Raw genomic sequence first — 12,420 nt, 5'->3', positions numbered from 1 at the left:
AAATTTGTGTGATTCGCTCTATTGCAACATCCACTTTATTGCAGTGGTCTGGAACCTAACCTGCAATTTCTCTGAGGTCTGCCTGTATTTTGAAATGACTTATGTAATTCAATAACATTTTCCCCAAAATTAAAAGTATTCATAAATTAATATAAGAAAAGGACACAATAATACATAAAGATCTATGTTTGTAAGATATATTATTTCTTTTTGTTTTCTTTTGGTTATTTAGCTTCATATATATTACACCCAGCACATTTAACTAACATACTTTTTTTTCTCTCTCTATCCTAACAGGTTTATAATGTAATAATTCAAGAATTTTATCATACAGTGGAGTAGCTTAACAACTGTCTATGTGCTTCCCATGATATGTTCTCTAAATTGTAAGTATATACTTACTTTCCCAAGCTGGCTGGATTTTGAGAGAAATGTGTTCAATTAGAACTTATAGGTAACTTTGATTGTTTAAGAAGATTACAAGCTAAAATTCATCCAAAGTAAAGAATAGTTTTAGAAATTTATCTTATATGAAGAGATGTTCTGTGAATTTCGGTTTAACATTGTATCAAAGTTAAAACTTAATATAGTATGTCATGGTAGGTAGAATAATACACCCATGACATTTAGTTGTATTTTTTTAAATATTATACTTAACGTCCTTAAGATTTCTATACAATTCTTTATTTTTCTAAAAAAAACTTTAAATATTGTACCTGTGAAATTTTATGCTAAGATATTAAAATTTCTTGAAATATCTTTTAAAAAATATAATGTGTAATATCACTTCAAAGTCAGGGCAACTTCTCTCTATATTAGTTATCTTTTTGAAAACTAGTTTCAGTTTTGGTAAGATAATACCTATATCACTAAATCTTTCATACTCGTGGTGTTTGTGTGTGTGTGTATGCATGCATACACATATATATGTGCGTATATGTACACACACAATTTCATTAATAAGCTAAATAAAAAGAAGGAAAATCATCTTTGCTAAGTAAGGAAACCTCTTATTATTAATTTCACACTGCTGAAAAGTAAGGAGAAAGGTGAAAGGCTGGGGTTCTATGCTTTGTTTTTGAGTTAAGAAGTACTAAGAGAAAGTACTAACTTGTGGCAGTGGGAAGGAAAGGAGGCAGCCCAACCCCTTTTTCCTCAGAAGAAAATAAGCCATGAACTGGAGCCCTTCAGTAATCAGAAGTGTTGCCCACTTTACGGCATGTTTAGGGCATCAGGAGATACTGTCAGACCTACAATACAATATCCATCTTGAGCCTTACTCTCCATTCTTCCAAGCCCTTCCTTGCTGGAGCCCCTGAGGATATAAAATCCATCAAAGGTGACTTGGAACTTAGTGACCCTTGATCCTTCTTCAGGAAGGCAGGAGAACAAGGGTGCCTGATTATATTGTGGGAGTTGGAGTTAGCTGTGGTCAGGTTATTAGCATGCCATTTCAGAACACTGAATGCCTTCTGACATGAAATATTTTAATACATAATATGTGGTTCTAAAGCAGTGCTGTCTAAAGAAAACATAATGTGAGACACATATGCAATTTCATCTTTCTTGGGGCCACATTTAAAAAAGTGAAAAGCTAGTAACATGGGTTTTAATAATATATTTTATTTATTTAAAATATATTTAATAATATATTAAATATATTAAATATTAAATATATTTTAAAATATATTTTATATATTCAAAATACAGTCATTTTAACATGTGATCAATGTAAAAAATATTAATGGGCCTTTTAACATCTTCTTTTTCATATTAAGTCTTTAAAACCCAGTGTGTACTTATAGTACATCTCAATTTTGATACTAAATTCTTACTGGATATACTTGATCTGTATTTAGATTTCATAAAATTTACATATGAAAAAAAAAGATTCACAAAACCAAGTTGTCCCATATATACTTGAAAGTTTTTCAGTAACTAAATTGAGTATCAGATTTTAAACGTAACTAATCAAAATTAAAAGCCACAGCCTCAGTCACACTGGCCACATTTTAAGTACTCGACAGTCCTATGTGGCTAGTAGCTACCATATTGCACCACTCTTTTCCAAAGAGCTATTGATATAATGCTATAATTCTGCTACCTAATGGATTTTGTAGGCCAATCTCAGGACACCAAAGGAGCATATAACTTTAAAATTTTAATGAGAAAAAATGTCAAATCCTATACCTCTGACTTAAAATAAATTCTATAGAACCAGCTATTTATGAGAAATTATGAATAAGAAAATATACAGGGTCTAAACCTTCAATCTGTGATATATTGGAATTTGTTTTTTTCTTACTTGCTTCAATGTACGTGCTCTTTTGTCACTAAAGGAATTAGCTGATCACAACCCTTTCTATTGCAATGAGTGAATCAAAAGCAAAAAATAAAATAAAATTTTTTAAAATGGCTCTGTGAAAGACACTGTTAAAGGAATGAAAATATAAGCTTCAGACTTGTTAATCACATATTGATAAAAATATATAAAGAACTCTTAAAAATTAATTTAAAAAAATTTAAAAATTGGTAAACTACTTGAACTTTATCAAAGAAGATATATGAAAGACCAATAAGCATACGGGAAGATGTTTAACATCATTAGTCGTTAGGAAGCTACAAATTAAAACCACGATGAGATACCACTAAACAACTTTTAAAAGGGATACATTTTTTTTTAAATCTGACAATACAAAATGCTGATGATCACAGAAATTTTAATTTATTGTTGAAGGAAATTCAAAATGGTACTGCACTTTGGAAACCTCATTGTCAGTTTCTTTTAAAATTAAACATGCACTTACAATATGATTCAGCATTCTCACTCTTAGGTATTTACCCAAGTGAATTTAAAACTTAGTTTTACACAAAAACCTATATGTAAATATTCACAGCAACTTTATTTATAATTGTCAAAATGCCAAAATAACTAAAATATATTTCAACTGGTGATTGAATGAACAAACTTAGTATACCTATACAATAGAATACTACTAACCTATAAAAAAGAAAGAATTATTGATTCAGGCACTATCATGGATGAATCTTTAGTTCATTTTGTAAGTGAAAGGGGGGAGACCCAAATGACTAAATATTATATGATTGCATATGTAAGAAATTCTAGAAAAGGCAAAACATAGAGATAGGAAGCAGATCAGTGGTGGCCAGCGTTTCGAGATACAGGAGGATTGACTAGAAAGTGATAGCGTGAGGATATTTTGGGGGTGATGGAACTGTACTGCATGGTACTGTGGTGATTGACAAGTGACTGTGTGCTCATCAAAACCCACAGAACCACACAACACAAAGAGTGAGCTATATAGTATGCTAATTAAAAATAGGGAAACAAATGGGATCCTGGAATATTCCAAGATGGAGTAGGGACTGTGTCAAATGAAACTAGCCAAATTACAAACATAAGCCGTAACTGAAGGCCATGGGAGAAACAAATCTACCCTGAGTAACTCTGAGAAACAATACTTTGGCAGGATAAAGATTGAAAAGTATAATGCTATAGAGAAAAATAACCAAACATAGACATACTCTATTTGATCTTTTTTTTTTTTCTCACAGGAGTACAGGTGAATTCTGAAATCACTTTGCATGTATACTGGGGTGAAACATACAAGAAAATAAATTGTTGAAAATGAAAGCTGGGTTTCTCATTGTCACATAAACAAAGGGAGATAGCTAAAACTAACCTTGCAGTGATAGAGGTAGTGATATCAATATGAAGTCATTTTTATTTTCATTTACATACAAATAGATACAAAAACAAATATAGATATGTGTGCATACATGGGTATATATACATAGCATTTACTAGCTCTACCTACTGAAGGTCCTAGAAGCAGTAATGCCACAGTAGCAATGAACACACTTCATGCCCAGATTTTAGTTTAAATACCATTCTGCAATAAAAATGGAACCAGTGCCCTCAGGAAAAATGGCTGATTCTAGAGCTAGGGCTGGAAAAATGCAAGATGAACCTGAAGCACTTTGTAGTGGCAGAAAGTGAAATAGAGGCAAAAAGTTATTGAGGCATGTCAGAATGATACAGGAGCCAACCAGAAAGAGTTACCAATGACCAAAGCTGAAACACTTTAAGCAAGAAAATAAAAATCATATTAGATGATAACCTAAAGGATAAAATATATGTTAATGATCCACACTGATATAAATAAATGGTTGAATAGATAAATGACAGAGAAGAAAAAAATCTTTCTTACACAAAAATTCCAATTCACTCACCTCCCGTGTTGAAGCTTAATTCCTCTCCCCTTGAGTGTGGGCTAAACTTCACTACTCAGAAAGTATGGAAATAGAGGAAAAAGGTAACTTTTCTGTGGCAAAACATGGCCACCTTCATTGAGTGATCAATGTTATCATCTCCAAGATAAGTCATGTTGATACCAAGTACCTTGGTATGATGTGATGAGGATATTTTACTTCTGTGATATTTTTCCCCCAAACCCATAGCCGTATCCTAGTCTTGAGAAAAATATGAAATAAAGCCAAGTTGAGGGACATGCTACAAAATGCCTCACAGTACTCTTCAAAAGTTTCAAGATCATGAAAGGAAAGACTGAGAAACACAGCTGAGGAGATGAAAGAGATATTATGACTTAATGCAGTATGGTATCCTAGATCTGATCTTGAAACACAAAAAGGGCATTAGTGGGAAAACTGGTGAAATCCAAAAAAGCCTGTAGTTTAGGTAATATTGTACTAGCTTTCCTTGTTTTGACAAAGGAACCATGGTTATGTTAACAGTGGGGCAAGCTGGGTGAAGGAAGCTATCTATACATCCTTGAAACTTTTCTGAAAATAGCAACTTATCATAAAATAAAGAAATCTTTAAGATGAATTACAAATTTTTAATACTTGCTCAGCAATAAATCTACTTTAGGAAGAGTCCTCTCATATATAATCTCATAGTTTCTACCCCAGTAAAGTATATTTTGCCATTTTTACCTATTTAAGTCATTAAGAACCTCTGTTCTTTATTTGCCATAAAATTTTCAATCATGACTTAAAATTTGAGAATTATAAGAGCTCTTCACATACATTTGCATATTTAACAACTCATACCATTTGAACCATTCAAAGTTATGATTCGATTTTAATTCTTTTGTGACCATTTGGTTCCATATTCTTGGCAATACTGTCTTGCTGGTTATATAGGCATTAGTTTTTATTACATAAATGGCTGTGTGTTCAGATACCAGATAAACCAATAAGTGGCCAAAATAACTCTAATGCCATTTTAAAATTAGGATAATTAAGGACTCGTGTACTTTATCCAACACAATAATTATATTATATTATAAGGCCCAAATTCTCTTACACTTTTTTAAGAGTTTAAAGGTTTCTTTATACACATCAACCTTCAGTAAGCGTGTAAAGTAGGAAATTCAAATCACATTTCTTGTTTATAAATAAGGAAAGAAGTCTCTGAGAGGTTAAGTGATTTGCCTAGAGACAGGCAGATTGTAAGGATTGAACATCTACACAGAACACACCTTGCTTAAATTAATCCTTTGGCTTTTGTAGCACTTCATAAAGTCCACTCCATATGGAAATATTCTTATTGGCTAGAGTATGTCGTTGTTTTTTGTTTTTGTTTTTTTAACTTCCAGAGATGACCAAGCTCTTTTCCTTAATTTAAATGAAATTATAACAAAATTTATTTCATTAAAAAAAATATTAGTCATGTGTAAAGCCAAAGATCTCACCTGAAATATCTTTCTGTTGAACTTCAAAATCTGACCTAGGCTACTAGACTGGAAATCACTGTTGTTATATTACTTATGTTGTGTTAGATACAGTATGCTTTCACTTTAAAGAAATCTAATATATGAGAATCAAAAAAAATCACAAAATACATAAACTGAGAAGTGATTTTTTTAAATTTTAAAATGTCTCACAAAAACATGTATCATGTCTTTTCTTCGATAAGAAGAAAGACATGACAATTTCATTAGTTATACATAGTATTTAAGAAAAAATAGATTCATTTTATAAAGCAAAGCATATACCCTTGGACATTGTGATTCTTTTCTTTGGTACTTGCATCACTATGCCTGTCTGCTGCAATTTCTCTAAGTAAGAGTGATCTCATAATCTATAGGCAGTTTTAAAATGGAAAAAATTTATAGCATACTCTCACTTATCAATAAATCAGGCTTTCTCCCTATTGCTTTCCAATCACAATGCAGACTTCTAGCAGAACTATTTTATTAGGTAATTTGAAAATACTTTATTAGGCTAGTTGAAAAGCTTCTTGAATATGAGAGGATGATAAATAATAAAAGAAGATACACCAATAGAAAACATGTTTTATACCTTCAAATAATAGTATAGTAGGTACAGAAGACAAATGCAAAATCAATCTAGTTCATCCTATGCCTAAATCTCATTTGATATCTGTTACAATGCAAAAAGATGCATTGAAAAGAAGATCCCCAAATCTCTGTCTCTGCCGTATTTGAACACTTAGAGCATTTGATATCTGTTACAATCTCATTTGATATCTGTTACAATGCATAAAGATGCACTGAAAAGATCCCCAAATCTCTCTCTCTACCATATTTGAATGCTTAGAGCTCTCACTATTTTCTTTCTTCTAATCTAAATTCCTTCTACCATAGTGAAAGCCTTATTTCATTTTTGTTTAGTTGTTGTTGCTGTTCAAGAGGTTATTCAGAAGAGTTTCTTTGTATAAGACCTGTCTTGTTTGTACTAAGCCTTCCTACTATACTGCCTGGTAAGTAATAGGTACTTAAAAACACTTGCAGTATTGAATTTCTAAAAAAAAAACGCCATCGAGCACACTTGTACTCAAAGCACAGTGGGATGTTAATTTAAAATTTGTGACTTTAAATTAATGTCACTTAAACCCCCCCAAAACGAATACAGTGACGTCTCCATTCTTCTTATGTTTGGAATGTCATAATCTCCCTCAAAGTAAATCTCTATATTGCTAAAGCGTGAAATCTGGCATATGCCCCTTTGGTTTTATGGATGCACAATATCACATATTCATTATGTTCGAGTCGAGGTTGAAGATGGAAAACTGTCTTACATGATAAAGTGAGGGGAACTTATCAGTAAATCTTCAAGGAGCAGAAAATAAGTGATGTGCTGGATAGCCAGAAGAATTTTAGGAAAGTAGCGATCTGTATTCAACATTAACTTGTTTACTTTGCTGTGATAAAACACCTCTCCATCTAAAACTTCAGAAATACCTGCCAACTATGTCTTGTTTGAAAGTTTCAGGGGAAATTAAGTGACCTAATCCCACATCCAGGTCAAAGCAATCAGATGGAAAGAAACATTTATGGTAGATAAGACATGAGTGGAATTGGAAAATCTCCAGTGTAGAAATTCAGAGCACTAAATAATCAGGAGTTTATAAAACCCCTAGAAATCTCAGAAATCTTTTGGGACATTGAAATTTTTATGGAGCATGGAATAATTGCTTAGAAACCTCAAATGCAGAGACTGCTATTTACACCTATGTTACTTTTGTTATTACACAAACATTAAAGCAATATTTAAAAACTCATAAAAATGTATTATACTCAGAAACCAACCACTCCAGAAATTCACATAGCTTTTCGTCTGTTTCCTTTCATTTCTAATCCATGTGTATACACAATTTTACATAGCATAATTATAGTTGTGTGTTTTGATTTTGTGCTCAATGCCAAATCATGAACACTTTAACATATTCATTATTTTATGTGTCCTTATAATGACTGTTTACTTAGCTCTTTTCTTATCTTAGATATTTGGGTGTTGGTGGATATATATATATATATATGTAAACACTTCATTTTAAATACCTGTATTTATCAAACATTTTTGTCCTTATTTTGGATCTTTTTCTCTTGCAGAGGAAGTAGAATTCTGGCTTAAGAGTCATTCTCTAGATACTCAGAGTATACTAGGTATGTAGCTATGGAAAAGGTTCTAAATTTTCCTAGTCTTGCTTTCATCAGATGACAAATGAAAATAAAAATAGGATTTCTATTGTAGAATTGTTAAGAGGATTAATTGCAAAAATGTATAAGATTATGCAGAGCGTCTATTTGGGCAAATTCCTAGAAATTAAACTATCGAGGTAAAGAATATGACTATATATATTCTTTCCAAAACTGTTAGACAAGTTGTTAACTTCCAGAGTATTCAGCTGCCAAAAAGATGAAAACCAGTCTTCAAAACCTTAAACAAAAAACGACAAAGCTGAATTGATTGCTAACTTAAGGAAGGGGGAAATATATCGGTGGGGCAGAGGCTCTCAGAGCAGAGAGGACTGCTGAAGTTTTGAAGCTTGAAAAATGCTCACTCAGTCAAGCAGAAAAATATTTATGCCACCCCTTACACTCTTCTGTAGATGTAAGACATTGAAAATTATCAATTACATGCAATGAGTTATCAGTCTTTGAGGCATCTGAAATCAAAATGTTCTCTGCCTCTGCTTTCAACTAGGAGATTGAACATATTTACATGTGTTCATAATTTCAAACTACGCCTTGAACTCATGTCATTTGCTATTATAAATGTACTTATTTGATCTAAATAAATTCTATGGAGCAGAGGCAATGCCAACTCTGCATTCTTTAATTTTCTTGTAGGGCTTAGAGCATGTCCAGACAGACAATGAGAAACATAAATTGATTATTAAAAGGGAAATGAACAACCATCTGTAATAATATTAAACAACTGAGTAGGGAATTTAAATCTAAGGGTCAAGGCTTATTGACCTAAATAATAATTCATTAAAAAACTGTTTTTATGAAGTTTCAAATTATTATTTAGCCTGAGAATTAATAATTTCTCTTTTTGGAAACTACTTTTTCTTTAATAATTGTAAAGGACTTCTTGAGACAAATTTAAATCAATATATTTTAAAAGTAACAGACTCAACTACATAATTATCAAAAACTTCAGGATAACAGAATACTATAAACAAGTAAAATGTTTTTTTAATTTGAAAACTTGGGAGATTATATTTACAAAAATTATATTAGACAAGGGCTTAATTTTATAAAATGAAAAGAGTGTCTACAAATTAGTTACAAAAAGAGACAATACAATAAAAGGGGCAAATAAAGTCTGAATAGTCATTTCATAAAAGGGGAAATAAAAATGACCCACAAGAAAAGGAAATAATGCCCAACCTTACTAAATATTTAATAAACAGGAAAATGCAATTTTGTGGTTTCATGGGATATTTTTTAATTAACATAATTTTAAATGGTTCATAACATCCATTGTTATCAAGGGTTGGTGGAAAATTAATTCTAGGTGGAAATGAGGTGAGCCTTTCTGGACATCATGATGTTGGCATTTATAAAATTTAAAGAACATATATCATTTGACCCAGTAATTCTACTTCTAGTAGTTTATGCATCAAAACCATTTGTACACACCACCAGGAAACCAGCCCAAAAATGTTTATTGCAAATTTAGAATGACAAAGGATCAAAAACAATCAAATTAATATGGGAAGACCAAAATACATAATGGCATATTCTTACTAATTAATACTAAGCAACCATTGAAAATAATTTGGTGAATATATAATGACAGAATAGAGTATCAAAGTCAAATTATTCAGTGCAAAAAGCAAGTCTCAGAATAATGGGCTCAATTATCTAGCATATGTATGTATATATCAATATATCTGGACACATACCAGTATAAAGTTAATGAAAAAATTCTAGAAGGATATATGCTAAACTGAGACAAAGATGATTATCTATTGGGGAGGAAAGTGGGTTGAAAAAGTGGAAAAATAAAATTGGGCATTAGCTGTTTATTCCATGTATTCTTGAATTGTTTCAATTTTAATAATAAAAAATATATTACTTGTATACTTTTTATTACAAGTCAGGCAAATATAGATACTACATAGTTAAAAGTTTTCAGAGAAATTTATTGATTAATTATCTGTTAATAATTGGTTAGAATTTTTGAACCTTTAGTTAAATAATTAAGCCTTTGTTATTATGTATTTATGAAAATCATACTGATAGGGCTTAGCTTGGGCTGGAATCAAATCTTATGAGTAAATTAGATATCAATTGGAAGAAAAAAATCAGGCCCTCCTCAGTAATACCACACTGAGGGTTGGAAGAGGTGGTGAGAATCTCAATCAGTATGTTTGTTGGAAGGCTAATTTCTTTGATTTGAAAAATCATTTTTATTTGAAAAAGAAGTGAAAAAATAAAATTTTATTTTCTCTGCTGTGAGAGAAATTCTTGTTGTGTAAATTTGTAAAATATTACAAGACTTCACCTGTATCCACCTGGTTACAGCACTTGTATTAAATAAGAAAGAAGAAGAATGAAACCTGGTGTGAATGCAATGTCTCATTAGAAGACTGTGCCAAGACACCATTAATTATAAATGGTGCCAAGACACCATTAATTATATGTCCTCCCCACCATCCATCTTGAATGGCTCAGTAACACAATTTCTGAGTCTCCGTGCCTTGAAAAACTTAATAGCCTTCTATTCTTTTGTGAAAGTACCTCTTGAAAAGGCAGAAATGCAGATGTCCTGGTTCTTGGACATTAAAACATGCTGTAGATTCACTGCAAGTAATGAGCCTGAAATTTTCAGATACTTCAATTGTTGCTACAATTATTAATATTCAACCTGCCTTTAAATATTCCTCCTTAGAGGATACAGAAATCATTCTTTTTTCCCTTAGGGGTAATGCACTAAATATTTTTTCTTCTATACAATTTTAATTGAACTACATATACAAGTTTTCAAACTTAGTGCGAGGATAGAACAGGTGTTCATTGTCTTTCTGACTCATTCTGAAGCTGTCTCTTGTGCAGTGTCAGAGGAAGCCCTTGGAACTTTGTCTTTTTTCTTCCTTGATAATACAACCTGTCGCGTGTTACTATCTGGCCATTTCTAGACTCACTATTTTAGAAGTTCTTCAAAATTTAATCTTTTTGTACTCTGACTCTATTCAGGGAATCAGTACATCAGAGTGGTTATCCTTGCTTGTAAAACTGAGTCAATAATAGTACCGACCTCATTGTGTTGATTTGAGAATTATATGAGATGACATATATTAATACAAGGCCCAGTGCCTAACTTACATGAAATCATTAATAAATATGAGCTGCTAGCGTTATTTTCTTTCCATGAGTTCCTAGATACCTTCTGTTCGAAAATGTCACTACAAACTGCTATATTTTGCTCCTCTTCCATTTTAAATTTTGTGTTGCTTCAGTTGCCTACCAAACACCTGTATGAAGAAAAATGAAAAAAAAATGAGTAGAACATACCATGAATGACTATTTCCCAAAATTCAGCTATCGAGAATTGTACAGATAATACTTGAAAAGGTGGTTTGATTTTCCTCATTTTCCAACTTGTTTTTCCCTTTCCTTCCTCTTCCCTATTTATGTTTGAAATGGCTGCTAACACTAACCAGTAAAGTTGTGCAGACTTCGGGTGTGGTGATATTACACTCCCCCAAATACACACACACACACACACACACACACACACACACATGCACACCTTTGTTTTGGATCATTGTTGAGCTTAATCATAATTCTTTAACCAAAAGAAGAAATCAGGCATTTGTTTCAAATTCCCATCTCTGAGGAAAAAGCTCTATCAAGACAGCTTACCTCTCATTCTACTGCTTCTTGACCTTCAGAGGAGGTATGTGGTTGTTTCATAACCTGGGGATACTGCAGGGATTCCCAGCTTCCACACATGCATTCCCTGAGTCCTCTAGGAGTCCCTCCCGCAAATCCCTTGAAGAAATCAAGATTGAGAAAAGATTTCCTATTACTTTGCAGATAGCACAGAAACCAAAAGAAGTTATCTTTCTCCTTTACCTTATAACACAGAAATTTTCTCTCCTGTTCCCAAACAAGTAAACCATTTCTCTAATGTATGGAGAGGAATTAGGAAAGGGGAGGTGATCTAAAATTTACTAATTGCCTAAAACATGTCAGTAAATTACAATAATTATTTTTGAGTATCACCATAGTCTTACGAAGAGGTTATTATAGTCTCCATTTCTTATCTGAACAAGCCTCCAAGTCATTAGAGATTTGCCTAAGTCCCAACATGAAATGGAGCAAAGGCAAATGATGCCATTTATCAATTGTTTGTATTTCCCTCCTGCCTCCCTACAAAATCCCCAAATTCCCTGTAATACACTGTGTTCTTCCTCTCTATCATTTGCATCACTTGATGTTGGAAGAAATATGAAAGTCTTTTGTTTTTTATGTTACAGTTTTTGTAACTTTTTTTTCTACAAGCTTTAATAGTTTACTTGGGGTGGGAGTTCTTTCCCTCTTCATTTAAATACTCAACATCATTCAAAGAAATTAAGCAAAAAAAAAAAGGTTTCGAGAACTTCCGTATCTA

At 32.1% G+C, this 12,420-nt stretch overlaps 1 protein-coding gene across 1 annotated transcript in view; it reads left to right on the top strand.

Moving 5' to 3' along the window:
• The first annotated feature begins 341 nt into the window (after window positions 1-341).
• The window catches only part of FUT9 (fucosyltransferase 9), a 79,117-nt gene continuing 67,038 nt past the window's right edge, over window positions 342-12,420 (top strand). The window contains exon 1 of the mRNA XM_036871974.1: window positions 342-386. The gene's annotated coding sequence lies outside the window, so the exon portion shown is untranslated. The remainder of the gene's footprint in view (window positions 387-12,420) is intronic.

The sequence above is a fragment of the Balaenoptera musculus genome, chromosome 12 (assembly GCF_009873245.2).
Source record: "Balaenoptera musculus isolate JJ_BM4_2016_0621 chromosome 12, mBalMus1.pri.v3, whole genome shotgun sequence".
Classification (NCBI taxonomy): domain Eukaryota; kingdom Metazoa; phylum Chordata; class Mammalia; order Artiodactyla; family Balaenopteridae; genus Balaenoptera; species Balaenoptera musculus.
This window is presented reverse-complemented; position numbering and strand designations above follow the sequence as displayed.